The 12,906-nt window shown below is 41.8% G+C and overlaps 1 pseudogene; it reads left to right on the top strand.

The window, feature by feature from the left end:
* Positions 1 to 8,879: 8,879 nt before the first annotated feature.
* Positions 8,880 to 10,208, top strand: LOC100547210 (annotated as a pseudogene).
* Positions 10,209 to 12,906: the final 2,698 nt, after the last annotated feature.

Here is a 12,906-nt window from a genome sequence, read left to right as displayed (position 1 = left end):
CAGCCTGGCCTTGAATGCCTCCAGAGATGGGGCATCCACAACCTCCTTAGACAACCTGTTCCAGTGCGTCACCACCCTCTGTGTGAAAAACTTCCTCCTAATATCTAACCTAAAATCCCCTGTCTCAGTTCAAAACCATTCCCTCTTGTCCTAGCACTATCAATCCATGCAAACAGCCATTCCCCCTCCTGTTTATATGCTCCCTTCAAGCATTGGAAGGCCACATTGAGGTCTCCCTGGAGCCTTCTCTTCTCCAAACTAAACAAGCCCAGTTCTCTCAACCTTTCTTCATAGAGAGGTGCTCTAGCCCTCTGATCATCTTAGGATCACTAGTATCTAACACAACTGCCACAGAGGCAGCTTTAGCACAGACATCTGATTACGTAAAACCAGGTGAAGTCAGCCTGTGTAGAGCAAGAATGTACATAAAGGTAATGTCTACACTGCATTTTTACATGGAGTTATTTTGCCAGATTGGTTCTGTTGGGTTCATGGCTCCAAAACCAATACACTCTCTGATATGCTGGTGATATCCTGTGCAAGTTCTACATTTCAAAGAATGGCTTAGAAATGTAGAATGGCTTGGGTTGGAAAGGACCGTAAAGATCATTTAGTTCCAACCTTCAAACCCCCACTCAGCCCAGACATGGACAGGATCAACAGATCAAGAACTCTTTCTCAATTCTATGGGTGATAGTGCATGGCCATTCTTAGTTGGTGGAGCTACTTATCTGGTTAATTCCAATAATCCTGGAATCTATGGTATGTTAGTTATGTGACACCTGAGCAGTTGGTGTCCACCTTCTTAGAGGGACAAGGGGCCATCTGAGATTAAGCAGTAACAGTACTGTGATGTCCTTAGATATATGGGGCTGCACACATGCTACACTGACTAGCTCAGCTCAGTGTCTGCTTATGCCAGCTTGCATGGCTAACCTATTGAACTCCATTTGTGTTGGAGATTGAGGACAGCAATTATTCCCTATGAATGAGGAATTCCCAATAAGTGCAAGTTATAAGATCATGTTGATAAAGTCCCTCCCCTTCCAAAACTTACTTGGATAACTGTCATAATTCTAGAGCTAATAAATGCCAACAAGAGTCAACCTCTAGGAAAGCATGCCCATGTGTGCATTTGAGCAGGATTACTAGAATATAAACAAAGATAATGCTTTAGGAACAAAATCTTTCATTGAACAGCTGACAATTCAACAGATTATACTTTTGAATGTACAACAGAATACTTCCATACACACCTCAAACTGTACAAAAAATGAAAGTTCTTTTATGAATGAATACCTTATTGTGTATTTGCATTGAAGGTTTGGAGGACAAAAAGTAGTGCTTTGTCTGGAACTTTGTATAATTAGTTATACTGAGACATACAAAAGGAAAGGGAAGCTAAGCATCACTGTTCTGTAAAGAGTCAGTAAGATCTGGGCAAATTTGTCAACAAGAAGCTCCTATTTTTAAGATCTTACAGGAGCCATGGGGGAGGAACCATCATGAGAGCAGCTACCAGCAATCAGTGGATTTTCAGAAGCTTGTGCTGTATCTGCACAATGCTTCCTGTCCTGCACCTATTTGGTTGTGCCAGCAGAACCGTAGCCAGAACTGGAACCCCCATTTCCCCCCTTTAAGGATAGGCAATCAGTGGATTTTCAGAAGCTTGTGCTGTATCTGCACAATGCTTCCTGTCCTGCACCTATTTGGTTGTGCCAGCAGAACCGTAGCCAGCACTGGAACCCCCATTTCCCCCCTCTAAGGATGGGCAGTTGAGAACAAGACACTGTTAAATTAAGCTGCAGGAAGTGGAGACTCAGAGTAATGGCACTGTGCAGAAGGGCTCTGCACAGCTCTGTTTTGACTATGTTGTGCATGTTTTTGGAGGAGTTGCGTGTGCCAAAATACCACTAGAGAACAAAGGTACAGAGTAAGAGTCATCTAACATTCAAGGTCAAACTTTTTCGAAATCTTAAAATAAACAGCAGTCATCCTGTGTTCATGATATTATTCCGCAACAAATACAGTATTTATTCAGCTCGTTCCCCTTTCCAGCCCTTATGACTCTCATTTACAATGCTAGAGAGAACTGCAATGTATCTTGCATTTATTATGTACAACAACACTCTGTGTGCGATATTTTAATGTCTTTTTTCTTCTGCTTTACCTGTACCTTTCAATTCTGCATTTTGGCTTTCTATGTGAATGTTTTCAACAGCATTATCACAAAGCTGACTCTGAGAAGATGTGAGATGATTCTCCTCCATTCACTCTCAGTAAAATTTGTAATGTGAAGGTCTATTTTGAGAAGAAACAATCAAATAACTGCTTCTAGGTATGACGGGATTGAGACTACATAAATTCACAGAGGTAAAAATTCACAGACTGGAAAAAAAAATGAGTAGATGGTAAGAATAGACAGTGTGCTTTACACTGTCTCACCAATCTACCTCAGTAGTGTGGACAAGGAGAAAACATTCATTGGTGGGAGATAGTTCCTTTCTAGGTTCATTAAATTCTTGGCTGCTGTTTAGTGGGAGTGCCTGGGTAGTTGGGATTGTTTAGCGGAAAGTATTCCTTAGGATGGTCAAACTTGAGACAAGTTCTTAACTTCTCGGAATCACAGAGAAGTTGTAGGGGTTGAAAGGGATCCCAAGAGATCATTGAGTCCAACCTCCCTGCTAATGCAGGTACCTCCAGGTAGGTTTTTGAAGAAGTCAAAGACAGCTCTCTGAAGTTCAGGGTAGTAATTCCACTCATTGCTTTGCTTCTTCCACACAAGATCTTGAACTCCGCCATCTCGTGATCGCTGCGCTTACCCTGTGGTAAATTTGTGAATATACTCTATGATTAATGAAAGATAAGGACATGTTCCTACAAAGACCTTTGAAGGATTACCCAGGATTTATACAGAAATAAGACATTAGAAATCTGCCCTCCTGCATATAGTCAGATGCGATGAGATGGGCTGCTACTATGGCTGGATGACTTCATTTGGCTAGATGCAGAAGTTCAATCTGTTTATTGAAACCACAAGGTCAAAACCACAGGACAAAGAAAAGGGGCAGAATTCTGTTCTACTTGTTCGTCCCAAAGAACAGAGCCAGGTAAATCAAGGGGAATGTTATGGGGCATAGGTTTTTTCTAGCATAATGATAGCACCATTCTGCTCTAGTGTTGTTTAATCATCCGTATAAGCCTTCAAGATTTACGTATTTACATTCAAATTTAATTTCATGTTAAGGTTACTTACAGGGAAAAAATGAAGTCTGATCTCATTTCCACCAACTGAATTCCAAGCTGTTATTTACAAAACATAATTTTGTCCTTATCCTTCCAGATGCATGTTACAGCCCAGGGAAGAATATATATGGCAGACTGTCATATTCTGATGCTATGTCTCATTTTCCTTTATGCTTACCAAGCAGACTTCCTTTTCAGTGAAGGCTGCTGAAAGCATTTTTCTTTCCCTGTGGCCTCTGTAAGAATTTAAGATCTTAGTGGCATAGCTCTGTGAAAAGTGTCTTTCTTGCTTTTTATTCTTCACTAATCAAGCATTTTCCTGTCAAATACAGTAATGTAAGAGCAGTCAACTGGCATCAGAAGTAGTGCTGACTGAAGAGTCTGACAAAGCCACAACAGTACAAGAGAGAGCAAGTCTGCACCCACACAGAGGTTCAGGCTTTAATGTCTTCACAAACTTAAAGCCAAAAATATAATAATTCCCCAAACATGGAGGTCTTTAACATATTAGCAGTGAGCAGTCACTCATAAAGAAAATAGTCTAGTGTACAACTTATGCACTTATCTCTTGTACCTCTGAGAAGTGCTGCAGACATAGATACAGCGCATATAACCCAGGCTTATCCAACAAACACAAGGTCATAGTGTCTGTTTCTGATGTGCATGTGTAGGATATTAGTATAAACAAGAAGTTTGAATGAGCTGCAATACCAACAGCAAATTTGAATTCTACCTGGAGTGGCTGAATTGCAAAGTTGTGCAAAAGAAGAGCAAAAAGTTAGCACATCACTTAAACCTAGCTAAGCCCCTACAGTGTACATGGCCTGAAGCCTTGTATAAGAAGACACGAGGAGTATATAAACCCTATTTTGGTGCAAATGCAATTTTACTTCTGGAGAGGCCAGAATATGAAAAGTCCTTTGATTCAATCTGTTTGATTCACAGCTACAAGAGATAAACTGTATATAAAGGCTGCCTTTGAAGACAGAAAAGCTGCTAAGCATGAGCTATTTTCAGTATCTAAGTATCTGTATCAGTATATTTCCTGAGGGACGACCCTGTTGGGTATCTTGTCTAGGATGTAGCTTTGAGCATATAAGCTGATGCCACCAGGTAGAAGACAATATGTTCAAATCTTGCCAATCATCTCACACCTATCCCATCATCAGAACTTTGTAAGAAGAAACTAGTAAGTCCTTAAAAGTCCAGCTGGCGTAGACAGAGGAAGAAGGGGGATGTAGTTCAAAATCTCTTCTAGGAAAAGCTTCGGGTAAATCAAATAAAGCCAACAAAAAATAGATTTGCTAGATGAATATCTCTTAAAGAGCACCTGCTGGCCCTGAAGATCATTCTAGAATAGCTTTCATTCTATTTTTTCTCCTTAAGAATGTTTCTTCTCAAGAATAGTAATGGCATCTCTAACTGCTTCTCTGCTGCTTGTACAGACTTTCCACTGACAAATCAGCATTACTTTTCATACCAGCTGAAATAAGTGTTCTCAGGTTGTCTTCTCCAATATCCATCTCAATGGGATAGCTGAAACAAGCACAACTCAGTAGTTACAGAAAATTCAAGATGCAGAGTGAACATCCTTTAAAAGATCCTATTAAACTTTGAATTTAAGAGATTTCCTGTCTGTTACATCACAAATATGTTACTTCCTTTAGTTTTCCCCATTGGAAGAACACGGCAAACATTAGATGATGAAGAAAGCAATTCTTACTACAGTGTTTTCAATGTTTGTCTCTTTTTGTACATGCTGAGATTAATATGATGTGGAGAGATTAGAAAGCCAAGATATTTGTGGTTCATCAAAATGGAAGCAGTGATTGGGAAATTTGCTATATAAGCATGTCTGCAGGCCAGATTTGCTTAGCATCATCACAGCAGTACTGCAGTAACACGCTTGTTTTCTTTGTATCTTCTTGAACAGTCACACAAACAAAATGTAGGATCTTTTCCAGAATGTATGTGCAATAATCTAAATGATTTCAGTAGACTTTACAGTAAGCATCTGAAAGGGAAAATCTGATCTTAAACCAACATTTTCATGGTAATCCTAATGAAAGACCATGTGATGACCTGAATTAAGATTTAACCCAGAGCCCTGATCCAAACTTTGCTGAATTAGGAGAATATTTTCATCCAAATTTAGGTCAGAATTTTCTGATTGTGATATGTTTGTTTTCTGTAATGAGATGAGTCCCCACATTCATGAAGCAGGAACCTTTTCTGAAATTCCAGATTCAGAGCGTGGGTCAGTCTCTGCCAGTCTCTGCATGTCCATAATTCCCTGGCTGCTCTGTTTGTACACGTGCAAGTGTGGCTTGAATTATTTTTATAACACTGCTTGCTGTAAAGAAATGATAACTCACTCGTCAAGAACAGTATGTCTGTAACATAAGAAATTAATCTTTTCATGCTGATTAGCTGCTTTCTGTAGCAGTGATCCAAAGGAAAGCAGCAAAATATCCCTTTAGTAATGTGTTCTTTCACCATGAACTTTTGAGAGGTGAAGAAAAATTATAATATTTAAGACTACCAATAGCAATTAAGAATGTCTACTAAATCATAATGCATTTTTTTTTCAGAAGGAAAAATAGATTATGAAATAATTATCTGGACTAAAAACTGCATTCCAGAAATCCTTTAATATGTGCTTTACTTCCCAAAGAGTTTGTAAATGACTGCATGATTTGCTGTGTCAATGTAGGTTTATATTTCTTGGCAAAAAAAAAAAAAAGTCTAGAAAAAGTCTAGAAGAAAAAAACCCAACAACCTCCATTCTAATTGTAATAAAAATCTAATCACCTGCTTACTGGAGGGGATCTTAACATGAAACGTCTAAATATTGAAGTAAAATAGCATTATAATGGTGATGTGATGGCGCTGGACAATTGCCAAGGCTAACTGGAAGCTCTCATGTAACCTTAGCATACAGTTGAACTGAGATAATCAAGTCCTAAAGAATTAATCCAAGACTTTTGAGATGTTGGAATAAAACTCCTAGTGTAGAGAGTCACAGAGGAGAGGAGTGAAAAAGCCCACAGCAGTCAAGTTGGAACTAGATGACATCTGAATTCCCTTCCAACCCAAGTTGTTCTATGATTCTGTTATTGATTCTATGATTCTGTAGTTCTGAGGTATGTAGTATGTAAAGTACTACCCCAGCACAGAGGCATTCCATCACAGCTGGGCATCTTTAGACAAAATATATATATATGTGGTAGCTTCCCTGGTTCTGACTCTGAGAGACTTTCAGTGGTCCTTCAGTGATGCAGCAAAGCCCATTCGTGCAAGCCTACTTGCCACTGTGAGAAATGACTGGACCCCATAACCCCATTACTTTATGGTTCTTTTTGTTCCATTCTGCCTTTTTTGCCTATTTGTTTCCATAGTAGCAATAAAAAACTATTTTTTAAAAAGAATTTATAACATAAAATCAAAGAAAGAGACAATTTTCACTGCCAGAATCCAGTTCATGATGTACTGTATATATTTCTGACAGCTGAACCTGAATCTGTTTCATAAAGGCTGGATATATTTGATGTGAATGACAAAATTGGGAATTTTATTTTATATCTTTCACAAGAAGACACTTGAGCAGGGTTTCATGTGCTTTATTTTGATAGCTCTCTGCTCTAGCATGAGGAAAATGTTTAGACATAAACCACTGTATATCCAAAACACGATGGTAATTGAATAGAAAACAATTAAGAATCTTCTACTTCTCTAAACTGCACTGCGATTTAGCTCAAGGTTATGTAACACGAGATGATGCCATTTCTGTTTAGCACCACCCTACATTGCTTCCTAATATGCGTTCAAATGGAGCCCTCTTGTGTTTGCTAGGTTTCCTTACATCATCCGTTAAACCCAAGAGCTATTCCATTGATCTGCATTCACAGGCTAAACTCAGGAAGGGACAACCAAGCTTCTTTCCTCTGGCCTTTACAAAACATTCTGTTGGATATTGTATAGAGACATTTGGTTTTGTTTTGAAGATGACAAGTGAGAAAAATTTAACCACTAGCTCCGTCACTGTTACCTAAAATCATAGTATCATAAAATAACCCAAGTTGGAAGGGACCCATAAGGATCCTTGAGTCCAACTCCTGGATGCATACACAACCACCCAAAATTCAAGCTCTCTGTCTCAGAGTGTTGTGCAAACACAACAAATTCTTGAACACCATTAAGCTCAATGACATGACCTGGGGAGACTGTTCCAGGGCTTGACCAGCCCCCAGTTAAGAAACTTTCCCTAAGATCCAACCTGACTTGCCCCTGACACAGCTGCATGCATTCCCTCAGCTTCTGTCACTGTCACCATCACCATTACCAGAGAGAGGAGAGAGCACCACTTGTGCTTCTATTTCTGTAGACTTTAAACCATCTGTAAGAATACATCTATTTGTTTTTGTGGTACTTTAAGCAGCATTTAAAAGAAGAGTGAAGAAAGCAGCCTCTAGGTGAAGGAACAAAATTGAAACCAGAAGAAAGATTTACCAATGAAGAAAAGAGAGAGGACAATGTAGAAAAGGTAGAATGTAGAACAGAAATGCGTAGATGTGAGGCATGCTTCTGCTCTGAAATACCGTGGGAAGGAAAGGTATGTAAGAAGCACATCCATCACAGGGAAGATCTGGCACAAATAACTGTAGGGAAACACTACCCTAAGTTACCTTTTCTCCCCTGTAAATGCATCTGTAGCTATTTAATTAATAATGCAGGTATGCAGGGGAAGCAGATCTGTAGGACCAGTAGAGGCTGATTTAGGCAACCTCGCTGCCCCCATTAAAGAAGTTCAGAGCAAGGAAGACTTTGCGCCTTTGCGAGGACAACTACTAGTCTTCATGCAATGACCACCAGATGGGGCCCAGAGATCCTCCCCACATTTTATGAGGCATGCTCCGAAGAGCAGGATGATATGCAACCAATTTGTTGGAAATGTGATTAATATGTATACACTATGCTTACAAATATGCGGTCGCTGCTCCCCTCGGGGTGCATGTTCAGTGGAGTGATCCCCCGTGCACACAATGCTGTATTAAAGCAATTCCTGCTTCACATAGCTCTCTGGTGCACCAAGTTACTCTGTTGGATTTCCCAGCTTCACTTGTTTCCATCCCTCTCATTTCCTGAGATCCCCTCCTCTTGTCTGACTGCTGGCGGGTGGAAGATCATGCTTTGCCTGCATCCTTGCCTGCACCCCCTGTCTGTGTTATCTGCCATACCAAGCCCTTCCAACACACCACACCGTTTGCCCATCCTATTCATCACATTCCCTGGAGCCCCTCTTTATACACACTGCAGGGGGATGCCAGCACTCTTCCCTCTCAGAGCCACCATGCCACCAGTGGGGACAGCTGGGAGGTCTGCATTGCTCTCCCTCAGCTTCTTAGAGCTCCTTTGTGGTGGGTTTTGGCTGCGATTTGGACCTTCTAAGAATAGTCCCTCAGTGAGAGACTGCTGATCCACTCTAGCTTTCTTCTATAATTTCTTACATATTCTTCCTGAACTTTTCCCCCATCTTCTTTCCAAATCTTTCCCATCTTCCATCATCTCCTTCTCAGCCTTCTTCCTCTGTCTCCTTTCCCCAGTTTCTTCCCCTCTCCTCTTCTCCAGCATGGATGTGGTTCATATTGGGCTAAAAACACCCCAGTTTCACCCATTCTTGGAGGAGCCTCCTGGCTTATCTTGTGGCTCTCCACCTCCTCTGTCCGGGATCAGGTAAAGGTCCTGTGGGGCTGATGTGACTGGCAGAGGTGTTGCTATGGGGCCAGAATGCAGCCACGGGGCAGGGAGGACTGAAGCCCAGCACCAGGCCCCGGTAGGGTTTCACTTTCATTTTGGTTATTTCATGAAATATGTGATTTTGGGAATAATTTCTTTTATTTACCTCCATCACTCATTGTAAGCAGACTCCCACCCCTAGAAATCCTTCTCCACCCCCTCCTGCTTCCTCTTCAGTTGCTTTAGGTGGGATGGAGTGCGCACTAACTCTCCCTCTGCCCCATGCCCCCACATTAATGCAGGCACCCGTCTCACCTTCTCTCTGTGCCCTTCTCATTGCCCAGCCCCGCTCAGAGTGGTGGCACTGAGCCTCCCTGTCACTGCCACTGAGGGACAGGATGTCATGGTGTGCTTCCACTTGTCCCCTTGCAAGAATGCTCGGATCTTGGACGTCAGATGGATCCGGCACCAGTCCTCTGGTCTTGTGCACCACTACCAAAATGGAGAGGACCTGGAACAGATGGAGGAATATAAAGGGAGGACAGAACTGCTCAGGGATGGAAATCTAGATTTGCACATTACTGCAGTGAGCTCCTCTGATAGCGGCTCATATATCTGCCATGTGCAAAATGATGGTGGCTATGCAAAAGCTGTGGTGGACCTGGAGTTGTCAGCTCAGGCTGGGGTGATACCTCCATGTGTTGCTGGGTTTGTGTTTCCCACCCCAAGCTCTGTCTCATCCTCATCCTCATGTCCATCAATGGAGAGCTGAAGAACAGAAGCCTTTGAAGAAGGTTGGGGCTGAATTGTTCCATGAGATGCTTGAGTTTGAGTGAGTGCATTTGTGATTTGGGGATCGATATGCATGGATGAGGTGGTTTTGTTGGGTTTCTTTGATGGGTTTCTTCATGTCTTAGTGGCAGAGGATACAGGCTGCTTAATAGCTCCCCCACTTGTGCCAATCTGAGGATGCTGCCATTGTGTGTCAGTGCTCACTGGTTGCTGCCCCTTTGGATTCTGTGATCTTCCAAGTCTGAGTCTTGCTTTTCCACATATGGGAATGTAAAAGTAACCCTTTTCCATGTTTTTTCCAGATCCCTTTTCCCAGATTGTCCATCCCTGGAAGGTGGCTCTGACTATGGTCCTCACACTTTTGGTTGTGTCATTTCTCATCATTGTTTTTCTCCATAGAAAGCAGGTGAGCTGAGAGCGGAGGGGATGGTGCGCAGGGAGGTATTCTGCAGTGACAGGGATGGTTGGGGTGGTGCTGAGCTCTTGTCCATGGAGGTGCACAGGAGGAGGAAGGAAGATTTTTTCCTCAGATTCACAGTGGTCATTAAATAACATTTGCCTTTTGGGGGGGAACGAAGGAAGGGAAAAAGAAAAGGAGTGTGGGTGGGAAGACAGGAACATGGCTGGACCATGGGGCATGTGGAAAGGTCCAGAACCTTTTGAGACATCACCAGAAAGAAGATTGCCCTGCTGACTACCCCTTTTTTCCACTTTGTTTTTCAGCAGCACAGATGAGAAAGCTGAGTCCCTCCAGCTCCTTCCACAACTGAATTCCCTTTAATGGAACTGATAGAAGATGGAGAGTGCTGGGTTTGTGCAGTGTTTTGAGACCTTGGGATGTGTTGGGGCCTAGGGATGTGCTGGGTACATGGGATGTATTGGGACTGCGGCATGCGTCGATCCTGGTTGATCCACATGCAAAACTCTTTTTCAGCGTTCACAGTTGCAGCATTGCAGGTAAATGCAATGCTGGCAAACAAAATTCAAGCATAATCTAAAGAATAACTAAAATAATAGAAATGAGTAAGTCACTCAAATAAACAACAGTGAATAAGCAGATAAATGCTTGGAAGTGCTTTAGGCATGATATTAGAGCCAAATTAATTTTCAAGAAGCAGCTAATGATGAAATAGACTTTTCTGCCTGCCGTGCCCTACAGTTTTCCCTCCTGGGTCTTGCAAGATGACCAGAGCTGTTCCACAGTGCAGATCTTCTCAAAAGTTGGTGCTGGGTGACTGCAAAGGCTGGAGTTGATTTTGTACTTGAAGTATGACAAGCATGTACTCGAAGTATGACAAGCATGTATTCTGAATATTAGATAACTTAAAGCAGCCTTAGTTAGATGATGCAGTGGCAAAGGTAACTGGATCCTGTAGTTATTACGAAGATGAAGGCAATAAATACTGCCATGGCTTGAGATGCAACATGGTGAAAAAGGTAGGAATTTCTGAGTTGTAATTTTCTGCCTGCAGTTTGTTGCATGGATGTTCAGCGTGTGGTGAATCTGCCACAGCTTTCCATTTTCCATAATTTCCAAGGAAATTACATGTGGGGGGATCTTATCAGCACTTAATGGTTGAGGCTCTTTAAGGATGGGGCCACGCTCTTTTCAGTGTGCCCAATGACACAGGACAATTGGCAACACACAGGAAGTTCCATCTGAACTTAAGGAAAAAAATTATTTACTTTGAGGATGACAGAGTGCTGGAATAAGCTGCACAATAAGAGATTGTGAAGTCTCCTTCTCTGAAGATATTCAAAACCCATCTGGACACTTTCCTGTGTGACCTGCTGTAGGGAACCTGCTTTAGCAGGGGTTGGGTTGGGTGATCTCCAGAGGTCCCTTCCAGACCCTATGGTTCTGTGATTCTGTGATTACCTCTTTCCTTGGAAGATACATTTCTAAGATCTCTCTCCTGTGCTGACTCTCTGCTCTTTGATAAAAGGTGGGCACACAATGTAGTCTTGTTATTTAATTAAATGCAATCAGGAGAGAGAAACAAATCTTCAGAGAATCAGTATTTAGTAATTTTGCTGCCCTCAGAGCTATCTGTTTGCCTACCACCTTATTCATTAAGACAAGAAGAAGTAGTCTCACAAGCAAATTAATTCTATGGAATTACTCTGAAGATAGGAAAATAAAAAGTACTGGAGCACTCAAGTGCTAGCACTGGGGCAGAGTGATCATAGAACACTTTTTTTTTGCCCAAAATGTGTCTGAGTCAATTCTTCATTAAACCATCAGTATTAGTAGCAGTTTGCCCATGCTCTCTCTTCTTCACAGGCAATTTCCTCAGCATGGTACTGTAGCTGTTGTTATTGTAGTTATGACTGCGGCTCAGACACTAATAAATCACAATGTACAACTTTCCACATATGCTGCCAAAAGACAGTGTCAGACAGAGCTGGGAAATCCAGATCTCGGAAAACTGAAATTTGCCTTCCAGATCCAGTGGAGCAGAAGATAGGATTCAGCAGCTGATTTAAAATACAATTCACTGCAGTCACTCCTGACTTTCTGGACAAGCATGTGACATCTTAACAGCAAAGAAAATTAAGAATTAATCAAGAAACGAATTTAACCACAGTCATCTTGACAATTTCTTACAGCTCACAAGAGGTCTCTGAAGGAATCCTTGTGTGTCCCTGCACTGGGACTGAGGATGGACCCAGCCATTGTGGTGGAAGATGCTAGCTCCAGCTGCCTGCCTCCAGCATCTAGCCAGAGGTTATACCCCACAAACACGCAGGTATTTTCAAACGTCTTTCAGATAAAATAAGCTGTGATCGTTTATGCAGCTCATTTTCAATAGTCTGCCTATGGTTAATGTGTGCATGAGAAGTGTTGAGGTGGGAGACAGAAACCCTCTACAAGGAGTAGTGACAAACAGCTGAGGACTGATTATTAATCAATGGCTTCTACTGGTGCAGCTATTTGCAGAGTTCACATCCATCTAGTAAACAGAAGCTGTAAGCTTGCACTTTTAAAATCTTGTATTCTGAATGCTATCACTGTAAAAATTTGTCACATTGTACCTGGTACTTTTAAATACCAAATTCCAGTTCACAGGCAAGCACCAGATGCAGTGATATGATCCTTCCCAGATGTAAAATCTCTAGAGGTTCCGAGTC

The sequence above is a fragment of the Meleagris gallopavo genome, chromosome 3 (genome assembly GCF_000146605.3).
Source record: "Meleagris gallopavo isolate NT-WF06-2002-E0010 breed Aviagen turkey brand Nicholas breeding stock chromosome 3, Turkey_5.1, whole genome shotgun sequence".
NCBI classification, from domain to species: Eukaryota; Metazoa; Chordata; class Aves; order Galliformes; family Phasianidae; genus Meleagris; species Meleagris gallopavo.
This window is presented reverse-complemented; position numbering and strand designations above follow the sequence as displayed.